The sequence below is a fragment of the Lissotriton vulgaris genome, chromosome 9, assembly GCF_964263255.1.
Source record: "Lissotriton vulgaris chromosome 9, aLisVul1.2, whole genome shotgun sequence".
Taxonomy (NCBI): domain Eukaryota; kingdom Metazoa; phylum Chordata; class Amphibia; order Caudata; family Salamandridae; genus Lissotriton; species Lissotriton vulgaris.
Window position 1 is genome coordinate 354938507 of NC_141697.1, and position 18013 is coordinate 354956519.

Consider the following 18013-nt stretch of genomic DNA (forward strand, 5'->3'; position numbering starts at 1 on the left):
GCAAATCCTATGCCAGGCTCTAAAGGCTCGAAGCAAATGAACATTGGAGAAGATCTCTGCAGCCCGCCCTCTCACGAGTACCTAAACCTATCGGTATGATGTAAACAATGGGGGTGCAGCACAGGCTACGGAGGGACAACGACATCATGAGAGATTTGAAGAGTGAGTGAGGGTCGGTGTGCTCTTGCTGGCTGAAAAAAGGTCTGAACAAGCCCCCGGGTCATTTACATAACTTGATCTTGAGGTATGCTAAGGTAGGTTAGAGAGAATTCCTTTTGCAGACTTTATAACTGTTTCCAGAGGAAGGGGCAGGGACTTGGGAAAGGTCAGCGTGTAGGCTGCTGAAGTAGTCCAATTTGCTTTGAACTTGCTGACCAACTCGTATTTTGACCATATGTAATAGGGTGTGAAGATGAGGAGTTCTCTAGAAGCGGTGGTAGAGAGGTGATGAAGGTTTCAAAGGTCAGGCCTCTTGAAATGTATACCCTGGTTTCTAGCTGAGTGTGCAAGGGTGAAAGTGTCGGGGGAGAACCAAACAGAATTGGCACATTTGTGTGTTCTGATTTGTCATTGAGTTGATAGTTTTGGTTTTGAAATAGTTTACCAGCAGAGAACAGGTAGCCGTTCACTGACAGACATTTTGTGAGGCAGTCCATGATTCTCAAGTGGGGAAAAGGAAAAAAGGTGTTAACTTTGGACCCTACCTTTTTTTTACTAAAATCATCTCCTAAACAGTAATAAATAAAATGCTAGTCAGGGTGTAGATGCCTTAGGAATGATGATATGCATAGAAAGTGAGGGTGGATGAGGTAGGACGCTTTTCTTATACCTCTCTCTCTCCCATGCCCACTTTATGTTTTAGCGATCTGTTGGTCTGCATGAGGTTGTTTTCAGGGTAAGATCAAGTGTCATGTGGATTTCACTGTGACATCCTTAGATCAGTTCTCAATGATCGGCGTAGTCTTATGATTGGAAGTGTAGCATGATTTCCAAACATTATTGTCACGCATGTTTGTAGATTTGAAATCAGAAGTTGGCAACACAGTCAGGTGTAAGTAGAGAATCTTGCTTAACTTCCTAAACTGGTTTGCATGGGAATGTGAGATGATTGTTTAGTGGTGTGGTGTGTCTTTGGTGGGACATGGGGTAGTCATTGGACTTTAGGGTTAATGCTAATTGAATAACGATTGAGTGTGGTCTAGGCTTTGGGATCCATTGTGGTGTCCCTGTTCCAGAGCAAAACCACAGGGGACAGAATTAAATGGGTGTATGGATTAAATACATTTTAAAGCATAGTAGGAAGTGAATTGAGAAAGCCTGTCAAACAGGGGTTGCTGTTTGGTAACATGCATTCTTGGTTAGACCTGTATTGTTGTGGTGAGGGAGTGAGGTGGGCGTGTTGGTAGTAATGTTTGGTTCTAGTGTTGGCCTGCGTGTCGGTGGTTGTTGTGTGGGTTACGAACAAGACAGAATGGATACTACTAACAATAAGGCAAGCTATAGAAACTGGTAGACCAATCAAGAATGTGCATGCACCCTAGAATGCATTCCAAGGCAGGGGTTTCTCCAAGAAACGGCAGTCACTGTCTTTGCTGAAACAGGGCCCATAAACAAGGCTTCGGAGCCTTTACCTACACTGTACACATATCTTGTACCCACATCAGGAAGCAAAGTCCAAGCATATCCTAGTTTCTTGAGAAGAGCGAAGTCGACATGTGTGGCTGCTTTTGATTGGCTGCCCCAGAGTTGGCTTGTGCACTGAGCTTTCTCAATAGGATATGAACATGTCACCAGCAGGTTAAAACATATAGATCTACAGCAGGTCCATTCTAAGGTGCTTTCATCTGCGCCATTGGGAGTGTTTGCTCTTCCACCTGATATATCTAAAGCGCACTTTCTGTTGGTATAGATGGTGAGGTTTATTGTGTTTTTAAGCTATTAGAATTGTAAATACCAATGCCTTCTATTTATGTTTTAAAAACCCAAAACACAAATAGAAGGCATTGTCATTTACAATGCGAATAGCTCAAAATCATGTGAATGCGAGACCCATTGCATTGCAAATGCTTGTGTTGCTATTGTAAAGCCGAGTCAGGTCCCAGCTCAGGGTTGATTCGCAGGCGCGGCTCCATGCAGTGTGGGGCGCAGGTCCGAGAAAGCATTGCAGCTCGCCGGAATCGACTCTCTAGGAAAGCCTGTTTACAGCAACGTTTCAATCATCGGGCAGCGTCGGATTGGGATCACAATTAGGCCCGGGCACTCCTTAAAAAAGTGGCCCACATTCCCGGATCGCTCCCTTTCATTAAACACTAATTAATTAATTAATTAATCTCATTGGGCATATGTTTATATAAATGTTTGGTCATTTTAACATTTTATAGTTTACAGAGCCAGTAACGTGGGTAAAAACTAGAAGCACTGATTTTTGGCCTGGCGGGGAAGATGAAATGCAATTGTCCAAGGGCCACAACACCTCATCTGATGGGTATTTTAATATCCTGGCCTGTACCAAAAATGACAATCACCCTCATAAGTATGTATTTTAACCGGTAAATGTAAGGCAAATGCACTTTATATTGATTTCTAAAGCTGCCCTAATGACCGGTGACTGAGCATTAAATTAAAGGCAGGAAAGCTATTCTAAAACAGGAATACGGTTTTTATTATATATAAAGAAGCTTTTAATTATCATTCTCTGGCGTTTGCAGCATTTTAAAACAAGAACAATGGCCAGTTCTTTTTTAATGTGTTTTGTAGTTTTATATAGTGTGAACTGGCCCCACAGACATAAGATCTACTTACATGAGCACCAGTGGCAGTAGAGATGATCAAATTTGTTTTTATTTTTCAGCCTCAGGAGATTTGCCCAGAATCACAGGATGTTGAGCTAATGCCAGGACTCCAACATAGTTTACGAGTTCCAAAGTTGGCATCTCTGGTCATGTTAGCCTAACAGCTAGGCCTATGCAAACACACTGGTCCCCCCCACCCTGCCACATCTTACACTCAGTGCAGAAAGATGACAAGACCTGACCCTCAGCACGTTCTCGAATACTCTCTCCCTGTCCACCAACGCCTGAGTTTGATGTGATGGCCTAGTGGGGGAGAGGCCAGGGGAAAGACAGTGTGTTTTGGCTGGGTTTATCCCAAGGGGGTGAGGTGAGAATGACCCTACAGTCAGAGCAACAATTGGCTCCCAGGCAGGCCGCTTCCCACTCACCCCCTCCACGGCCCGCTCTAGCCTCAGGGCTATGGCCTGGCAGAGGTGGCAGCAAGCAAAGAACAAAGCTTATGGAACGCCTCGGAAGTGGGGGCAAAGGGGGCTGAGGTGAAGATGGGCAATCAGCCGTTATCACTTGACACTGAACCCCCCAGTCAGGCTGCTTTATTCTTTCTGTCTCTATTTGACAGCCTGGCAGGGGAAAGGAACACTGTTTTGTCTGTGCAGCCCCACAGCGGCTAAAATTCGGTCTGAAACAGCAAGCCTCGTGAAACAAGTCCCTGCCCTGATATCAGCCTGCCTTACAATACAGAGGCCTGGCTGGGGGGCTGCCGAAGATAGTAAAGTCTTTTGGGCCGGGTGACACAGGGCAAAAAACGGCCCACAGGTGACACTTGGGTGCCGACCCATCGGCCAATGCCAGACTGCCCGCCTTCCCAATCCGACGCTGTCATCGGGTGCCCTTAATTAAAACTAAGTCCAATTTTCACCACAAGGTAAAGTGAACTTCTCGATCATATGCCTCCTAGTGTGTCTGTAACACGTTTTATTGTGTAGAACAAAACCGATACAGATATATGTACAGATTCGTTTTTACTGGTTACCCACGATAGAAACATTTATTTTTCATTTTTAGTACTCGCACTTGGCGACGGATGTCGCCAGGGAGATCTATTGTTGTCGTCTTGCCTGCCAAGTGGTACAGACCGGGGCACGTGCTTCCATATACACACACAGCCCTTGCTTTCGCTTGGCTAGCATGCAATAACGGCGCACGCACACACACACAGCCAACCCCCCCCGAACAAACACACACACACACACACGCATGCACATACACACACGCACTCACACGCCACACACACGCGCGCCCCCTACAACTAAGCCCCACTCACCGCTTCGGCGGCCTCAGCCGCCACTCCTGACTTCTGCAGCCACCGCGCAACAGCTGTGATGACGCTCCCTAAAGAGACGCGCTTGCGCACACGCGCTTCCATATAGACACACACAGCCCCTGCTTTCGCTTGGCTAGCTAATGTACTGCCACGTGCTTATCAGCCCCGAAGAATAAAAGACACACATTCAAGTTTTTCAAAATGGGGCATTCGGGCTAATCTTGGACTAAGTCAGCTGAACAAAGATGAGTACAGATTTCTCACGTACTCGAAACTAACTCTTGCAGCCCTGGGGTCAAGGCGCCATACGTCAGCGTGACGGCCTGCCTTTACCTCTTGATTTGCAGACGTGATCGCTGCACGCGCATACGATCGCCATTCTGAAGAAAACAATAAAAGGGGAGCTTTCCTCGTTCAATGCTCAGCACATGAAATATGCGCAACGAAGCTCCGGGGATGTGCCCTTGCCTGCCACTTCATCCTTGGTCACATGAGTGTGTGTTGGACGTCCTCCCTGTGTTAACAGAGACCTCAGCTGTTTCATACTCCGTGTTACTGCACTCGTAACGCGTAGCGCTATATAACAACTAAACAAACAAAAAAATAATAATACTCTTGTCCTTGACCTCTCGACGACGTGGTCATTTTAACACGAACCCAAGAAACGTAGACTGCGGAGGTCTCCATTTACCATTCATTGCAGTGGAATTCAAGCGCTTAGAAGCAAGTTACAATTTCTAAAGTGCTGATAGCCGGTGGAAAACGCTGCAGGTATTACCCGAGACGTGGAACACGCAAGATAGAAACCTACACGTTGCTGTTCCTGTTACAGGGCCTAGTTCGGGACCTGCTACAAGTGGTGCTTCCTGCCAATGGACTCGTAAGAAGTGATACACCAAGCTTGATTGTTGGGAAATCAGAAGCCCCCCACCCCTCCCACCTACTGACCATGTTGCACCCGAGACGTAGGGCAGGTAGATATGTGTGTGCACCGTCGACAGAGCTTTAGCTACAGGGACTTGCCATAAGTGGAGTGATGTGACCCAAGTGCGCAGACCCCTCAGAGATGACCCGGGGACCACTTAACAATCCTATCATTTTTAGGTCACGCTGGTGATGCAGCGCAAAAGCGTTGTTGCCAGCGAGATCTATTGTTGTCGTCTTGCCTGCCAAGTGGTACGGACCGGGGCACCTGCCGATTGGTGTCTGTGGACGCGCTTCTAAAGATATGCACTTGCGCAGACGTGCTTCCATATACACACACAGCCCCTGCTTTCGCTTGGCTAGCATGCACTAACGGCGCGCACACACACAGCCAGCCCCCCCTTGAACACACACACAAACACGCACACACGCACACACGCGCACACATACACCCAAGCACACACACGCCACACACACACACGCGCCCCCCTACAACTAAGCCCCACTCACCACATTGGCGGCCTCAGCCGCCACTCCTGACTTCTGCAGCCACCGCGCAACATCCGTGACGACGCTCCCTAAAGAGACGCGCTTGCGCAGACGCGCTTCCATATAAACACGCACAGCCCCTGCTTTTGCTTAGCTAGCATGCACTAACGGCGCGCACACACACACAGAGCCAGCCACCCCCTTGAACACACACACAAACAAACACGCACACACACACTCGTGTGCACACACCCACTCGTGTGCACACACCCACACACGCACATACACCCACACATGCACGCCACACACACACACACCCCCCCCCCCCCTACACCTAAGCCCCACTCACCGCATCGGCGGCCTCAGCCGCCACTCCTGACTTCTACAGCCACCGCGCGACAGCCGTGACGCTCTTGAACTTCCGGTTTCGGGATGTGCACGCTCACGGCTTGTTAATAACCTCCAGGGGGAGAATGGTTCGGGAAGACCCGCCCTTTTCCTGGTCTGTAGATTGACAGGTACCACAGCATATGGAAGCTTGAGAGCGTTTTAGCGTCCAACGTTACGTGTATGGGAAGCCGAAGCCCTGAATGGCCTGCATTGTGCCCTGGCTAGACACATTAACCGGCTGAAAGTTAGATCATAATGCCCCCTTTGTGTGCTATCATCGCGGGCAGGAGTAGGGATGGAGAGCTGCTGCAACCTAGGCATGGCGGGTACATCTCCAGCACGGTCCTATTTGCATTCCCATGTGTTTGCGGACTTCAGGGAAACATAGCATGCAAATGAAAATAAAATGGAATTGTACCTCTATGATCTTGAGCAGGAGTATTTTTTCATAAATCCGCACAAGGCTCTGAGGGTCGGTATATCTGTTGCAGAATAGCATGTCAAAGGAGTGGGTCACGGGCTCAAAAGTATATAGAATCGTTCATTGTTTTTAGGCAAGGTTTGTCGTGACGTGCTCCACTTGCCTGTTTCAGTATCTAATACGTCAGGGCTTGGTGTCTGTTCCTCCAACATCGATAACACATGACCACCATTGTGTTGTGTAAAAATAGTCCAGGCAGTTTGAGGTACTGGGAAGTAGCTGTCTGTCTCCCTTGTGGAAGAAGTAATTTCTATCTATTGAAAAGGGAGTAATACATCTGGTGTAATCTTTTATTCTCATCGCTGTCATTTTAGGTTTTCGAACTAAATTGATACAATAGTTAGTTACATGGATTCACATTGTGTGTCGCCAAATGTGTTGTTTCTGCAGCATACATAGCATCTATGAGATGCTCTGAGCACAGCAGAGCCTTGAGAATAGATGTAGAGTTCAAGTTTTAGCCATTTAGCCAGGTGTGATATTTAGCATGCTGTGAGCGAGAGCTTCCTTTCACCTATAGGGCTGAAAGTGAGTTGCGTCTCCTTTCTGCATCTCCAGAATTAATAATGGATCCTAATGGGATGGGAGTCCTATGTTCTCAGACTGGACTTTGATGAGCCAAGTTGTGTTCTGAAAACCCTAATGAAATTGTTTCCCGCAGTTGAAAATGGAATCTGTTGAGTGTTAGAACAGGAAGCTGATTCTGGCCGCTGTTTTGGATTTGGCCCAGAGAATAAAAGTGGAGTCACTTCCCAGTATAATTAAGTGAAGCTGAATCAGTCTGGGGTCTCCCTTCCCCAGCTCCCCGCCATACGAGGGCTGAAGCCAGAGAAGTGAGTTGAGGAAAGGGGACCTTTTTCAACAGCAGCACACGAGCCAAGCTCCAAAGCACGGTGCCCGTAGTGAAAGATGGCTAAAATAATTAATGTTACAAGGGAACTAGGTAACTAGTAATCGTTCTTAAGATTAGAGACTGGCACAGAAGCATGAGACCGATTCACTCAAAGGCGCTTGACCGCTTATAGATGCCAACGCAGGTACATCTAACTAATACGATCTACCAAATAACACTATCTAGACTCTTCCCTCATCTATCGCTCCTGCAGACACGCCCACTGTATCGCTGCTGGGCTGGCTGGCTTTCACTGGGTGTGCAGTGAAACGAGCAGGGGACGCTCGTGCTGACATACACACACAACCATACACAAACACACACCCAACCACACACCCAGAACCACACACAACAATACACACAACCACACACAACCACACACACAACCACACACACACACACACACACAACCACACACACAACCACACACACAACCACACACACATAACCACACACACACACAACCACACACACACACACACAACCACACACATCTATCTATCACACTCACTCTATCTATCGCCATCACTCTATCTATCTCTCTATCGCCCTCACTCTATCTATCTATCTATCAGCCTCCTTCTATTTATCTATCGCCCTCACTCTATCGCACCTCCACAGCATCACTCAGGGGCACCACAGCATCACTCAAAGGCGCCACAACATCACTATGCACTACCACACCATCACTGAACGCCACAGCATCACTCGTCGCCACCACAACACTCGTCGCCACCACATCACTCGTCGCCACCACATCACTCAGCGCCACCACAGCATCAATCTGTGCAAAAATTCAACAACAACTTGTTCAAATATGTTCTCTCAGTGTTTCAAGCTTTATTACAAATGTCACCAAAAGATGTTAATATTTCACTTCTGTTCTTGGATTTTCGGCACAATAAAATACACTGAACATAATCTTCACAAAAGTTACTTACAAAAGTTTAAGCTATTGCCATTATAAATTACAATAACTTTTATTTAAGTATTTATTATTTAAAAAAATACAAACCATTGTTATTTGTAATATAAATACATCTAAGTCACGTAAATACAAAACATGTTGCATTACAAATGCTATAGGTGTCACATTTGCAAAAATAAAAAATATTGGAATTGTAAATGACAAAGCTATTAATTTCGCTATTTTCAAAATCAACACCTAAATAAAAAAAATCGTCATTTACAATACCAATAGCTCAAACTTACCTAATGTGAGATCTATTGGATTGCAAATGCTTGTTTACACTTTTTAGTCTCCAGAATGATGCTGTCCTGGCTGCGGGTGTGACAAGAGGCATCAGGGAAGATGTGATTGTCTGCACAATAAGTAGGGCTGTTGGTTGCAGTGGTTTTGTAAGTGATACAGATGATTTTTAAAGATTGTGCAGCTTTCAAGAAGAACCAATGAAGTTCCTTCAGGATGGACATGATGCAATCATATTTCTTCAGGCCCTGGGTGAGACATACTGCAGGTTGTACGTTGCCCCTAAAGGAGGGCGGGGGCAATGTGGAGTCTGGAAAGCCGTAGAGTAGGTCACTACTGCATTTCAGATGCAGAATTATGAGGGCTTAAACAGCAGTTAGAAAGTTGTTTTCTGAAAAGAAGGGGTTTGCTTTCTTTATAAGAGAGAACTGGTACTGTGAGATATTAAGGTTAATATTGAATGAAGTTTCTTCTATTTCTTGCTTGTTCATAGCAAATACCAAGAATTCTGTTTTAGTGGCATTGAGCTTCAGGGTTTTGATAAGTAGAAGTTAGTGTTTGAGGTGATTGACATCTGTTTTGGACACTTTCGCACATTGAATGCACCCAATATACACAGGATTTTATGGTATTTGTTGTTTGAAGTGTAGTTAGTGGGTGAGAAAAAAGTATAATATCTGAGAATACCTACAGTTACTACTGTGTGGGTTTTACCAACATTTGCAGTGCAACCTTCCTGGCACTCTCATAGTAACAGCTGTGTTCCCACCACTCCGCAACACTAAAAATAGCAGAAAAACTGTCATCTGGCAAATTGTCTGATATAACCAGTACAACTGGCACTCATAAAATTATAGACCACATTAATACATTCCATGATTCAGGATCTGTCCTTTGCAGCCGCAGGAATTTGTTGCACAATTATGAAGTTCCTTTTTTTTTTGCTGGGTTCCTCGGAGATGAAGCTGCCCCCATAGTGCGTCTCACTGCTTCTGGCCTCCGATTCGTGCTCATCCCCCTCCGAGCTGCAACAAGTCGGCTTGGACGCAGAGAAACACTACGGGAAAGTGTTTGCGAGTCAGCAGCCCTGGAGGCCTTGTTGGGGCAGTGTCACTCCCTCGCCTAGTTGAACCTGGAATCTGGCTGCTGGTCAACGCACAGAATCACTGTTTGGCACTGGCTGGGCAGACTGCACAAGACTTTGGGACTCCAGCCTGCTAAAAGAGCCTTCATGCTATTGCTACGTGCTTGGCCATGTTGGTGAAGCAGCATAGTATTATGAAGCAGAATGAGGTGAGCGCGGACTGAAGTTGACCTACCTGAGTTTGGTACAGCACTGTTTTGTATTTTCTGATGCTGCTTGCTTTCATCCTGGCTGAGATAAGATTGAGTAATAGCCCTCTGTCCTGACTTTAGATTGCCCTGAGACTTCGGTGGCTTCTTTGACCCCCCACCCTCCCCTTAGCTGCCTTGCTGCTATTCTGCCATTTGGCCGGACAATGCTGGCGTGCTATGGCTAGGTCTGGCTGCTTGATAGCCTATCACATGATTACCAAGAATCATTAAAGCACTTAAAGGAAAGAGGACAGCAAAACTACCTAAGTCAGTCCGATCTACTAAATTCTCTGCAGAGAGGAAGAAACATTTGATGACTGAGACAAGGAGCGCCCAGAAGAGGGTTCCGAGGTCTGCCAAGGGATTGGTTGCTGGCTGGGCTCTACGATTATGATTGGAGCAAAGGAAGAGTTCTTCGGGCTGCTCTTTGGACAATATCTCTGTAAGCACCGCTGGTAGTTCTCCCAGTACTCCATCCCTGAAAAAGGCAGGAGACACAGCAGTGAAATAAAGAGGAGTTGAGTTCCCAGGAGATAAGGGATCACAAGAGAGGCTCGGAGATGAGGAGGTCGGGGCTGGGGATCAAGATCTGCGAGTACTATCGTTAGATGCAGCACATAGAGGGGCAAGAGGTAGAGCAATATGATCAACAAATTCAGTTGACTCTTCCGCTGGAGGGTAGGAGATAAACCTGGTTTACTGTTAAAAGTGCAGAGGGGGGCCTGTACAGCTGATTCCAAACTAACCGGAATAGTGCTAAGAGTGCCAAGATTGAAGCCATTGGCAGGCAGAGAGACCAGGCTCCTCAAAGTTTTCAGTGTGCAGGCACATTGTGGACTCAAATAGAAACCAACATGAAGCATTTGCCTGAAGTGACCAGACCAGTTCTGGTTTAAAGGAGAAGGGGGTGCTGATGCTGGAGCAGGGGAGAGTGGCACTACGGTCTTACAGACTGTGTTGGCTGGATCTGATGTTCCCCAGGGCCTGATTTCTATGCTCTTGAAGCTCCTAATAGAGATGAAAGCCATCAAAGCCACACAGGTAAAAATGGCAGATGATTTGAGAGAGTGGCTAAACGCAGTCTGCATACCGTTGGGGGGTCCCTCTTCCCGACTGAATGAGATGGAACAGGGTGTCTGACTGAGAAGACAAGAAACAGCACTTGGAAAAGAGTAATCAACATCTTGAGTAGGAGGTTGTGTGGCTTTAGAGAAAAACAAGAACAGATGGAGAACTATGCAAAATTATCCAACCTTCGGATTACTGGTCTTCCAGAGCATAGCGAAAATATTGGCAGGTACATTAGATTGGTGGAAAAGCTGATTCAGTCCTCTGTAATTCAATAGTTTGACCCTGATTTAACTAGTACACAAGCTCACCGTGTCCCAGCTCACGCCAGTGGTCAGGCCAAGTACTCCTGTACTATGTTGGTGAACTTTGCTGATTTCAAAGTTAAAGAAAGGATTTTGGCCAGGGCAATAAAGGAGAAAGCCTTTAAGTCGGCTGAGAATTTTGAATTTATTATTATATCAACATTTTCGGGCATTAATGTAGGATTGGCCCGGATACATCAGGAATATAAAACTTTGATTCCAAAGTTCCAGTCAGCGGCCGGAGAAGCAAGCTTTGATAACTCTGTTTTCTGAACTTAAAGTGCTTTATAAGGGTTCCTTTCAAGTTTTTGGCAATGTGCTGGAAGCCACTAAGTTCCTAGAGTTATTGCTTTAATTCCAATGTGGCATTTTGGGGACTTGCTTTTCAAATATCTATGGCTGTTGTGAGAATTTTGAGGGAAGATGTTGGAGGGGAGTGGCTGGAGGTCTCGGCACGGTGTCATGGTGCCAATATTTCCAGGGTGAAGGGCCGGGTTGCATGCAGGTAGTGGGTGGAAAGGCAGGCTACCCACCGTGACATGGAGATCAAGGGAATACTGGCTTCGAAAGGGGTTGTGGTCAGAGGAGGGCTCAGTATACTTGATTAAAAGAGATCAAAAATGTCAAATAGAAGGAATATACACTAGTAGAGAGCGATGAAATTCAAAATTTGGGTTGCCTCTGATGGAGTTTTTACAGTGGATGGTGGGCTGGCAGACTCCATGTTTTGGAAATTGTGGTGTAACTACGCCTGGTATAGGTGTTGGAAGTGTGGTCGGGTCATGTACGTGTGCACCTTGGTCGTGGAATGAGATCACTCTGTAAGGAGGCAGTCTAGGATGCACTTTTGGCTTGTTGCTGGCACTTTTTATATGCTTGCACTTGAGACACTTTATGCACTTATTGCACTTTTGATGTATCATGTTTATTGCCTGGGAATAGAAGACGGATTTTGTCTAAGAGCACTTTGAAGGTGGTTTCTTTTAATGTTAATGGGCTCAACAATAAGAAGACATTGCGTGCTTTGGAAGCCTGGGTTATAGCGGAGAGCTCTTCAGTGATTTTATTGCAGGAAACTCATATTCTGGTTGGAAAGCCTTTGGAGTTTTCCATGTTTAATGGCTGGGACACTTTTAGAGGTTTCTCATCTTTTTTCGTTCGCCCAGGCTGCACACCACAGCACTGCTTTTTTTCTGGAAAAGTGACTGGGTGCTGAAGTGCTCAGTTCTGCCAGTGATAAATATGGTTGTTGGTGTTGGGTTCATTGCTTGTTGATTTCTATACGGCTCACTTTTGTGAGCCTGTATGCAGTGGAGAATAATGCTGGTACTTATGAGGAGCTATTTCAGTCGTTATTACAAGTCCCAAGGGAGATTATTATGGGTGGGGGTTTTAACTTTTTTTTAGAACCCTAGAGTATTTAAAGCCTAAAGTTGCGAACGTTTTGCAGAACTATTAAAATGTCCTTGCATTTATTGATCCCTGGAGTGAGGCCTTTTCAACAAAAATAGGATATAGATGCCTATCAGGAAGATTCCATAGCTCTTCCTGTATCAATTTTTTTTTGTTGTCTACAGAAGCCCTTATTTTTGAGAGCCAACGGGTGCTCCACAATGGCTTTTCGGTTAATGCAATTCTTGCTCTGGAGATTTTTGTGGAGAAAGGCACTCCATAAGTTATGAGCTGGGTTGTTAATCAACAGTAGTTACAAGAGGAGGGATCCATTCAGATATGTAAAGAAAAGATAAAGAAATTCTTTATTAGGAATCAAGTAAAGTGTAGGATGCATTAGAAAGTATATAAGATGGCTTGTGATAGCGGAGGATGTGCAAAATACTATTAGTGCTACAGAACAAAAGCAGACTTCAAAAAATACCTTTCAGGATATGCAAGATACATTTTTAAGGCATTCGTCCCTCTTAAATAGCAAAGAGCTGGATAAGGCTAAACAGGCATCTAGTGATTTGTATTACACTAAATGCTGTGCTTCTTATCAGGCTTATATGCAGAAGGTTTATGAGGAAAGTAATTTCGCTGGAAGATTTGTAGTCTGGCATGCATGAGAACAAGCTGCAAGAAATATGATTGATGCTTTGAAGTTCCCAGTCTCTGGGTTTATGTTTAAAGAGTAGGAGAAACTGGTCAAATATTTGCTCGAACATTAAAGACAGATTAATAGTCAGAATCAAGTGATTGATAAAGACGCACTGGATGATTTCTGGGCTGGCCTGAATAGCCCTACTCTCTCTGAGGAAGATTTGGGAAATATAGTCCGCCCTTTTTTCAAAGAAGAGCTGGTTGAGCTGAAAAGCCTCCCTAACTGCAAAGTATGTGGTTCTGATGGCATTTCAGCCGAATTTTATAAATAACGAGCTTACCCGTCACGTATTGCTGCGATCTCAGAAGAAAGGAAATTTAAGGAAACTTGTTATGATAACATTCAATTTACATTGTGTCATTTTTATTGAAACTTATTCATTTTAATATGGAAAACATTTTAAAGTGTTGTTTTAATTCTGTTTATTTATTCGAGTGCTTGTGGATACACAATATTTTTTGTTTTTTCGTCTTGTGTGTACACGAATAAATCAGAAGCTTTTCTGACACATGAGCTGGCCACATACAGTTGTCCGTGTGAGAAGCACAGATTCTCCAAATCTAGTCCACACACTTGTAGCGATTGTCCTTGTGCTTTGTTGATGGGCGTTGCAAAAGCGAGTCACACCGGAAACTGTAAACGTTCAATATTGGAAAGATTATGAGGGCCCTTGGGGGCCGGGAGGCCGATATTTAACAAATATGAATGGTGTAGTAATGCATAAAGGACCAACAGACATACTTTCGTTTTTATATATATATATTTCTGGAAGTATTTGCAGATTATCTTTTTTTGGTGCCTAATGCAATGCTTATGGTACAGCCCCATACTGGCCTCATTTAGTTTGGGGAATGTGCTTGGTTTTTAAAAGAAAGGGAAGGATAGTGAAGGCCCAAATTCTTTTGAACCGATCACATTGTTAAATTCAGACTATAAGATCATTATGAAACTATTAGCTAATAAATTTAATTCTATAGTGGCAAAATTGATTCATCAGGATCCGAACGTTTTCATAGCCGAACAACAGTTACGTACAAATACGCATTATGTAGCTTAAATGTTGGATTATCATTCAGTCAATAACACTCCTGCCATAGTTCACCTATTGGATGCAGGGAAGGCATTCGACCTTGTGGTCTGGGAAAGCCTGTTTTGTATTTTAGCCAAGTTTGGGGTACCTTCCCAGATAACGAGGTTGATGTATAAAATGTATAAGATTGCTGAAGCCACAATCCTAGTTAATGCCTCTGAGGAAGGCAGATCACAAGTTCGCCGTGGCGCTCTGCAGATCTTTCCCCTATCACTGGTTCTGTTTGCCTTTTTTATTGAACCACTGATGATTGTGATCAGGGAGAACAGAGATATCCACCCTCTCATTGCACAGGGAAGGGGAAATTATATGCTGATGACATAATGTTGCTTCTGAATACTAAGGTTCTGGCAGGAGAAAGCCTTTGAGGCTTTTTTATATCAGAAGCTTGGGGGCTATAAATTCTCAACTGCAATTTGGATAGATTACTTCCAGATATAGCCCCCTGTGCAAATGATCAAGTGAAGAGATACTTGGACATTAAATATTCTTCAAAGATTGAGGGTTTATATGATTTTAATTTTGCCCATCTACTATTAAAAGTAAAAGCTGTGTTTGCACAGTGGAATCACTTCCTTTAACTATTCTAGGGAGAGTTGCCCTGATTAAAATTACGATTCTCCTGTTTAATTTTCTTGTTTCCTCCATTCCATGTGTCTTAACAACATAATTTTTTAAGAAAGTGGAGTCAATGTTTACATCATTTATTTGGCAAAATAAAACTGCTAGATTAGCACCAGGCAGTTTATTTGAAGGTTGGAGAAAGGTGGCACTCCCTATTTTGAGGGATTATTATTTTGCATATGTTGCACAGTACATGTCCAGATTTAATGTGAAACTTAAGACCAGGAGGAATTTGTAAGAACAATTTTATTTGGATTATTCTTAGTGAATATGATATTCAAGATGTGTTAAAATTAAGAAAGTCACCCAAAAAAGTGTGCTATAAAAGCTGCAGGTGATTTTTCAGGAAACACAAGGATCTCTACAGGAGATGCACAATAATGCAACTACACCCTTGACAGAGTTCCTGGGGTTACTGGGACTAAGTAGAATCCCAACATAGTGTAAAATTGAGAGAGATCTGGGATCAGTAAGGTAGACGATGTTTTGATTAAATAAAGGTAGAAGAGCCTGTTGGAAATTAGAGAATCAGGTTAAGGGAATTTTTTGTTCCTCGGCTCCTTAAGAATTTGGCCAGTATATTTAGTAATCTAGAGAGTGGGATGATTTGGGGCAGTCAAGAAATCGTAAATGCGTTAGTGGAAGTTCCTGACTGAAGTGCCCTGGAGAATGGAAAATATTCCTTGCTTTCACGAAGGGTCCAGATTTCTGTTGGAAAACAATTAATAAATGGGAGATGTATGAAGGGCTGGAATGAACTAGAAAGATGTGGGATGAATTTTAATATATGAAATTTCAGGGTCCTGAGAGTAGCCAATTGGTGGAGAATGCTAGAAGCAATTAAAATTCAGTGTTCTGAATGGATGTGTTGTATCCTTCCAGGAAGGCGGCGGTGTGGCCAGCCATTACAGTGCTTGCTGGGGCAAGAGTGAGAGCGCAGCACACATGTGAGAGAGGAGGAGACTGCCGCAGTTCGGTTTGCGAGCGGAACGTAGCCGTAACCGGACTGAGCCGGAGCCGAGTTTGAGCGGATCAAGTTAGCGGGGAGGGAAGTCTCCCCTACTCCCCTTCGCCCTCTTCACCTCTACAGCAGGGGCAGGAGGTTGTTACCACCATTACCAGCATGAGCAGGAGCGTGTTACCAGCGTGAGCGAGCACAACTGCCAGAGAGGAGAGAAAGCTGTAGTTTTCGAGTGGAGCAGGTTTTGGAGCCAGGTTGAACCTGGTTGAGTGGATCAAGCTAGCATGGATTGAAGGCCATCTTTCCACTCCCCTGCCCCTCTGCTCCCCTTTGCCCCCTTCTCCTCAACAGCATTCCCTAAGGCTGTACGGGCAGAACGGGTGGAGCAATTTTGGTGCACCACCTCAAAGCCGTAACACAACATCCCGCATTATACCACACCACTGTGGGGTGGAGGTGAAACATGGTTAAAACAGCATCAGGGCCTGAGAGGAGACCATATTGCAACTAATAACTAATAACCTTGCCCCGGAGTGTCTCACTAGCAGCACCAGGATAGCAACGTAGGATGTGAGGAAGGACACCGGTGAATGGTGATCTGTTGAGAAGCAGGTGAACAAAAGCAAAGGAGTGCCAGGGCGGTGCCAGGGTGAACCAGGGCCTACGCAGAAGAATCTGGTGAGTTTGAGGGGGTCTGAGGAGGTCTGAGGGTGCCTGAGGGTGGCAGATAGTGAGCCAGAGTCCTGACTGCACTCCTACCCAGCAGCGCAAGCAGGGGGGTAGCCGCCAGCTTAGTGGGGGTGGTCTCCCATCCCCCCTCCACCCCCTCACAACTTGGCACCTTAGTACCTTAGCACCCACAAAAATCCCTGTGATTGTTGCTGCGATTCACGTAAACAGACTGAGGTAGTGTTGAGCGCACTCGTAGCTGTGAAACTTGTAAAAGGACAACATATCCATATAATTAACTATGTGATCTGGCAGTGTGAGGAAGAAACCGGGAGATAAAGCTGTCACCTTTAAAAGTCTTCCCAAAAGGAAAAAAAATGAGAAACAAGCTACTGCAAGTGGTGTAAGTTCTACACTAAAGAGCCCACTAATAGCTTCCATGTTTGGAATGGCAAATACAATATGCTGCATAACTAAATACTTATAAGGTCCCAAAAGCGAGACCTATTGTCTTGCTTTATATTATACACCAGAACGTATGATGAAATGGGGTTCACAATATGATGGGAAATGCTTCCGATGCAAATCTGACAATGCAGACAGTATTCATATTTTTTTTAGTTGCAGCAAATTACGTCAATTCTTGATTCATATGGAAAATGTTCTCTCTATGATTACACATACCACTGTCAAGATTTCTCCAGCTATGATGCTCCTAGGCATGGGTGAAAATGTGAAGAAGGGCTCTGCTTTATTTAAATTTAGAAATTTGTTATTTGTTGCTATGACCGCTGCCCGTCTTTGTATCGCATCTGATTGGCTACAAGAAGAACCCCCCGCTTTTGAATTTTGGCGATCGATGTTGTATAATCTTTTTGAATTGAAATGGAGTCTGTATGGCTTAAAGGGGGTCAGGAAACGCCAATTGGGAATATTAATTTGGGGTGCAATTCAAGAACATTTGGAGATGTGACATGCTATCATTTTACTTTACAATGTGGTATTTCAAGTTTGGTTATTCTGAATGTCAAGTTATGTAAATATTGTTTATCTCTGTGCTGATGTCTTGTCCCTACAATGGAATAAAAAAAAGTTTTAAAAAAAACGTATCGTTTGCCACCTATTGTATTTTGTTTGCTCTTGATAAATGCACAATTGTCACTATTGCCTCATGTAACATAATGTTTGCTTTTGTAACAGGCTCACTTGTAATTTTCTCCTTATGTATCATTTCTGTTCCTATTGTGAAGGGCTCTGACACCTTCCGGTAAAGTCTGCGCTATATAAAAACGCATTAAATAAATAAATAAAAACTTGCAATCACTATGTTCCCCAGTAGTGTGGCGGCGGCTGCTTGAAAA

The 18013-nt window shown here is 44.5% G+C and overlaps 1 protein-coding gene across 2 annotated transcripts in view; it reads left to right on the forward strand.

The window, feature by feature from the left end:
- Positions 1–18013, forward strand: part of PPP4R4 (protein phosphatase 4 regulatory subunit 4) — a 1899245-nt gene that overhangs the window by 877784 nt on the left and 1003448 nt on the right. The window lies entirely within an intron of this gene.